Consider the following 6,133-nt stretch of genomic DNA (forward strand, 5'->3'; position numbering starts at 1 on the left):
GCGGTGACCGCGGATGTCGGCGGCGTCCATAGCAGTGAGGGGAAACTCGCAACCGCTGTGGATGTGGCGGGCTCCACCTCATAGCTGCAGAAGGTGACGGAGTTGAGCAGCGCAGTCCATCTCGATGCCCCCGTTGCGCCGCCTGGCATGGAGGAGCAGGTATTTGCACTTGCTTAGCTTGTAGAGTTAGTTCGATTGTGATTCATACAGTAGTTCAGATGGTTAGAGTAGTTGGTTTGACGGATGGCTCGAGTTTTTTGTATGGGTTGGGGGTGGGGGTTTTTGGACTAGGGTTTGTTGGATAGATTCATTGCAAAAATGCTAGCTAGATGTTGTGAACTATGATTTTAGGTACTGCAATGATTGGGGTTTTTAGATTTGTTTTTAGATTTGCAAAAATGCTAGATGTTGTGAATATATTGGTTTTTTTAATGCTATGATGCTTATTAGATTTGTTTTTAGTGCTCACGGATTGGGGTTTTTAATGCTACTCAAGTTATTTGATTCAAGTTATATTAGCTCTGTTGTTCACAATATGTCCACAATATGTAGTTATATTAGCTCTGTTGTTCAATGTGTGTGCATGACAATGGAAAATGCAAATAGGATCATAGTATATTAGCCCTATGAACAAGTGTGCATATCTAAATTTCAGTATGTAGTTATATTAGCTCTATTGTTCAATGTGTGTGCATGACAATGGAAAATGCAAATAGGATCATAGTATATTAGCCCTATGATCAATGTGTCATATGTGCATATCTAAATTTTCAATTGGCTTATGTATTTACTAGTGATGGATGTAATTGTATATTCAGGAGGATGATGGTCAGGGGAAGAATAGGAAGATAGACTATACTTTCGACGACCCATACGATCCAGCGTATGGTGACAACGAAGAGTATGAGGTAAGCCTACTTGAAATTTAGATTGTTCATTTAGTTCGTTTGACATGGTGTATTCCCATGAATCTATAATGTACTAATGTAATTTATTCGTGTGTGCAGTATGTATCAGGGGAAGATGTGGATGTGGACCGCGGTAACTTCGCCTCCTTCAAAGAGAAGGAAGAGGAGAAGATCAGGATCAAGGGCGTGGATTACTAGTACAAGAGCAAGACCAAAACTTGGCACTGCCCCTACTGCACCACCATGCCAAAGCCAAAGCCCGGTCGCTTCGTTCACCTTCTAGCCCATGCAAAGGATGTGGCCATCCACGACGAGGACTACAAGATCATGGGGCAGCATGCTTCCCTAGCCAAAGTCCTATCTCCCCTTCCCTGATGTTATGATGTGTTTTAAGTACTTTAGGTTGTTTGCTGAACTATGTGGGTGAACTATGTTTGTGAACAGGATGTGGGTTACCTTTTGGTGGTTGGATGAATTTTATATGCATGTGTCTATCTATGTTGGGTATTTTTGTGTTTTTAAATTTATCTGCTATGATTTGTTTCAGTGTTTCGAAAGTTTGGGTGTTGCAATAATCACACATATGCTGCAAATATGCTGCAATCCATCATTTTATCAAGGGTTCCCTTTTATTAAATATTCCAATAACAGAGCAAAAAACAACATTTTAATGAAGATGTATTATCAACTATCTATGTTTGTGTAGGAGATCATGTGTGCAAAATTTGAGGTGATTTAGAGGAGGTCAAAGAAATTTGAATTTGAGAAATGTGCTCCAAATAAGCTCCCAGGCTAGGGTAAACAACCCATTTGTAATCAAGTTTTTTTGGACCTACTCGAAATGAGCCAAATGTTTTTTATTAACACCTATTGAATTAATCTTCATATTTTTTGAAATCTTGTAGGTGATAGCTCATATGTGTGAAGGTTTTCTCATGAAAATGACCATAGGAAAAGTTTACGATTTTTGGTTGGTAACATGTCACATAAGACAACATTAATATAAAAACTATAGGCCGAGTTTTGAAATATGAAAATGGAAAACTAACTTCAGATACTTATTATTCACTTTAAATTAAAGGTTTAGTGTTTTTTTATTTTATTTTCATTTTTCAAAAACAGAAGGTAACACCACCTCCTCTCCTTGAACTCTATGAAATCATGTAGGTGATAGCTCATATGTGTGAAGGTTTTCTCATGAAAATGACCATAGACAAAGTTCAGTATTTTTGTTTGGTAAGATGTCAGATAAGACAATATTGTGCGCAGGTTTTATATTTTTTGATTTTTTTTAAATTAATGGTGCTCATTTGACCTTGATCATGCCAGCTAGGGTTTTTTCATGAAAATGACCATAGACCAAGTTTAGTATTTTTCCTCATTAGCGTGTCTTATAAAACGACGAACGGCGAAGGTTTCATATTTTTCGATTTGTTTTAAATTAGTTATGCTCAGTCAAAGCCTTCGAAACCCCATTGACCAGTGTCGGTGTCAAAACCGGCGGATCTCGGGTAGGGGGTCCCGAACTGTGCGTCTAAGGCAGATGGTAACAGGAGGCAGGGGACACGATGTTTTACCTAGGTTCGGGCCCTCTCGATGGAGGTAAAACCCTACGTCCTGCTTGATTGTTCTTGATAATATGAGTAGTACAAGAGTTGATCTACCACGAGATCGGAGAGGCCAAACTCTAAAAGCTAGCCTATGGTATGATTGTCTGTTGTCCTACGGACTAAAACCCTCTGGTTTATATAGACACCGTAGGGGCTAGGGTTACACAGAGTCGGCTACAAGGAAGGAGATCTACATATCTATATTGCCAAGCTTGCCTTCCACGCCAAGGAGAGTCCCATCCGGACACGGGACGAAGTCTTCAATCTTGTATCTTCATAGTCCAACAGTCCAGCCAAAGGATATAATCCGGCTGTCCGGATACCCCCTAATCCAGGACTCCCTCAGTAGCCCATGAACCAGGCTTCAATGATGATGAGTCCGGCGCGTAGATTGTCTTCGGCATTGCAAGGCAGGTTCCTCCTCCGAATACTTCATAGAAGATTTTGAACACGAGGATCGTGTCCGGCTCTGCAAAATAAGTTCCACATACCACCATAGAGGGAATAATATTTACACAAATCTAATCTGCTGAGGAACCCCGTATGTGACATCACACCATAGCCAGGTCTTTATTCGGATCGTTTTTCATAACCTATCTTAGCGTGTTTCGGGAGGCAGTTTCCTTGGCATGTCTTGTCGAAGCAGAGATCGTGTCCCCTTATTACGGGATTCCCATTAAGATGGACGTGGGTAACCCAACCGCGCCTATTAGTAGGACTCCTAAATCTTAGGCAAGTCCCAAACGGCCACGAGGAGGATGCCTGATATTCACCCTCTTTATAAAGGGGACAAGGCCTTTTCCTCTCGATCATAATCGAATCCGCCTCTCGCATCGAGTTCCAACACTCAAAGCTTAGGTTTAGGCACTTCGGACCTTCAACTATGTCTGGATCCAACCTTCAAGGTCGGTGGATGCCTTCCTCCGTCACAGAGGAGGACATCAAGAAGTTGAGGGAGGCCAGATATCTGACCACCAAAATTTCGCATCGGCTGCCCGCCCGAGGGCAGGTTGTCCCTACTCCTGAACCCAACGAGAGCGTCGTGTTCGTCTCCCACTTCCTCCGAGGACTAGGCCTCGCTCTAGATCCCTTTGTTAGGGGTCTTATGTTCTATTGCGGGCTATATTTTCACGATCTGGCCCCGGATTCCCTTCTTCACATCTTGATGTTTATTGTCTTATGTGAGGCCTTCCTCCGCATTACCCCTCACTTCGGCCTATGGCTCAAGACCTTCAATATGAAGCCGAAGATGATCGAGGGGAAGCATACAGCATGCGGAGGCGCTTCAATAAGCAAAATTGCTGACGCTCCATGGCCCGAGGGTTACTTCCCAGAGGTGTCCGGATTGTGGCAGCGGGAGTGGTTCTACATCACAGCTCCCCGAAGTGCCAAGTGGGTAGTTGCCCCCGCCTTTCGCTCAGGCCCCCCACCCAACTGATGTCATGGATCAGCAGGGGGCTGAGCTGGGGTCCAGCCAAGGACGTGCCAATACTGCAAAGTCGTATCCGAGATCTCTTCGAGAGAGATTTCAGTCTGGTTATGGTAGTGCAAGTTATGCTAGTTCGTCAAGTCCAGCCTTGCAAACGCTGGCCCCTTCGCATGTGGGAATTCAACCCGGAAGGACCGCGAGCTATCCAACATTTCCTCGGCATGACGCACGAAGAGATGTACAAATCGTTCTTCGGACCACAAATAATGTGTCCGGACACCACTGAGGATGCAGGTCTGAGCTGCAATCGCCCGGATACCCAAGTAAGTAGCCCCGCATCCGAACACACTGTCAGTTTTATTTATAGCAACGTTGCCCTAAAAAAGAAAAAAACCGCTCTTGGTCCATGATTGGATAGCGAAGGCAAAGTTGATCAGGTGTCCGGCCCCCCTCCCTGAGACCTCACCAAATCCCGTGCTAACCAGGATGCTGGAGATCGCGCCTTATCAAGCGCCCTTGGGAGAAGATAAAGGGGGGAACAAGGAGGTTAGCGCCTCCGCGAAGGAGGTTAGCCGGGAAGGAGGGACTGAAACTTCCTCTCCCCAGGGAAGGAAGAGAACCGCCTCTGAGGACCCGAAGACAATGGTCTCCAAACGGGGGAAGAAATCTCCGCCGGAGGGTCCTGCCCTAGGGGATACCCTGGCCGCACTATGCCCTCAAGAGGACCATCCCTCCACCGAGCTGTAAGTAAAAAGGTACTTAATAATGAAAATATCTCGCTTTAATTCTGAGGAAAATAATTGAAGCATTTATCTTGTAGTTCGGACCTTAGCCCTCCTCAGCAGAGCTCGTCTTCGAGGGATCTTCTTTCGGAGATGATGGAGAGCGAAATGCCTCCCCCTGCCACACCGCCTCATGAAGCGGGCGACCCCGAGGTGTCATCGCGAAGGGTTTCTCCTGATCCGACAAGGCCAGAAGGTAATCCTATGGCCACCCGAAGTCCTCAGTATCCGGCTCTCGAAGAAAGAAATCAAAAGAGTCCGGCACCGTCTGGTGTGCGGTCGGATGTACTGAAGGATCTGCTGGAGCAAGCAGCTATCTCAGAAGAGCACCGCACATTGATGGGTACGGTGATTGAGAGGATTTCGTCCGCCGAAAGCGGGTTGCATGAATCCTTTATGAGTCTACTGACGGGTTTTGAGGTACGAGAAATGATGTACATTTTTGATAGTACCACACATTTTTAGATGTGCCCTGTGTAGATAGTATCCCCTGAGACTCTGGTTGTCGTCGAAAACAGCGGCAAACAGAGGATCATAGTCCCAGGTAATAACCAGACTGCCTTTATCTGCAGGTGGTGGAAGCTCCGGTGGCTAGCCGGACTAATGGGTTTGCCGAACTAAAGCGGCAGCTGGATGCGGCAGATGCCGACATCGTGCTTGTCAACAAGCGTCTTGACGTGGCACAGGGTGAATGATTTTTCTGGTGATTGTCACATAGTAAGAGCAGCATGATGCCGGTATCTTTAATATGTTGTGACTACAGATGGAGCTGCCACTATGGAGACCCTTTCGGTGGAACTTGCCCGAGCCAAGGAGCATGCAAGGAGCAATAATGCGGCCACTTTAAAGGCGGACAAGGGCTTAAGGGCCGAATAGGCCTCACATTGCGAGAGCAAAGAAAAAATTGCCAAGATGGCCGTGGAGTTAGAAGATGCTGTTGACCGTTACCGGCTTCTTGAAGAAGAAAATCGGGCAAAGGCGACGGACCTGGAGAAGGCCCGAGTGGCTGCCAAGGAAGCCCGCTCCAAAATTAGAGCGACGAAGGAGGAGCTGAATCAAGCTGCGGATATCGTTTCTGGGAAGCCCTTCTTGTTGCGGACTAAGTTCGGAGATCCAAAATATGCTCCTCTAGACCGGCTATGGAGTTCTGCGGACGAGTACATGGATTTGGCTGCAAGTGCTGCTGATGCGGCCAAGTACTTCAAGGATCAGAAAGGTCCTGAAGTGGAGAAGTTGTTCTGGTCACAGTTTCACGCTCCAGTCCGTCTGTTGTTGCTGAATGAGCGATTGAATGGTTGGGCAGAGCTCCATAGATCATCTGGACTTGCCATGAGGTCCGTTGTGGATCATCTGTGGCCAGGAGGGCCAAGGCCGAATAGCTATTTTAGCTTAGTGCAACAATTC

The sequence above is a fragment of the Triticum aestivum genome, chromosome 6A, assembly GCF_018294505.1.
Source record: "Triticum aestivum cultivar Chinese Spring chromosome 6A, IWGSC CS RefSeq v2.1, whole genome shotgun sequence".
Taxonomy (NCBI): domain Eukaryota; kingdom Viridiplantae; phylum Streptophyta; class Magnoliopsida; order Poales; family Poaceae; genus Triticum; species Triticum aestivum.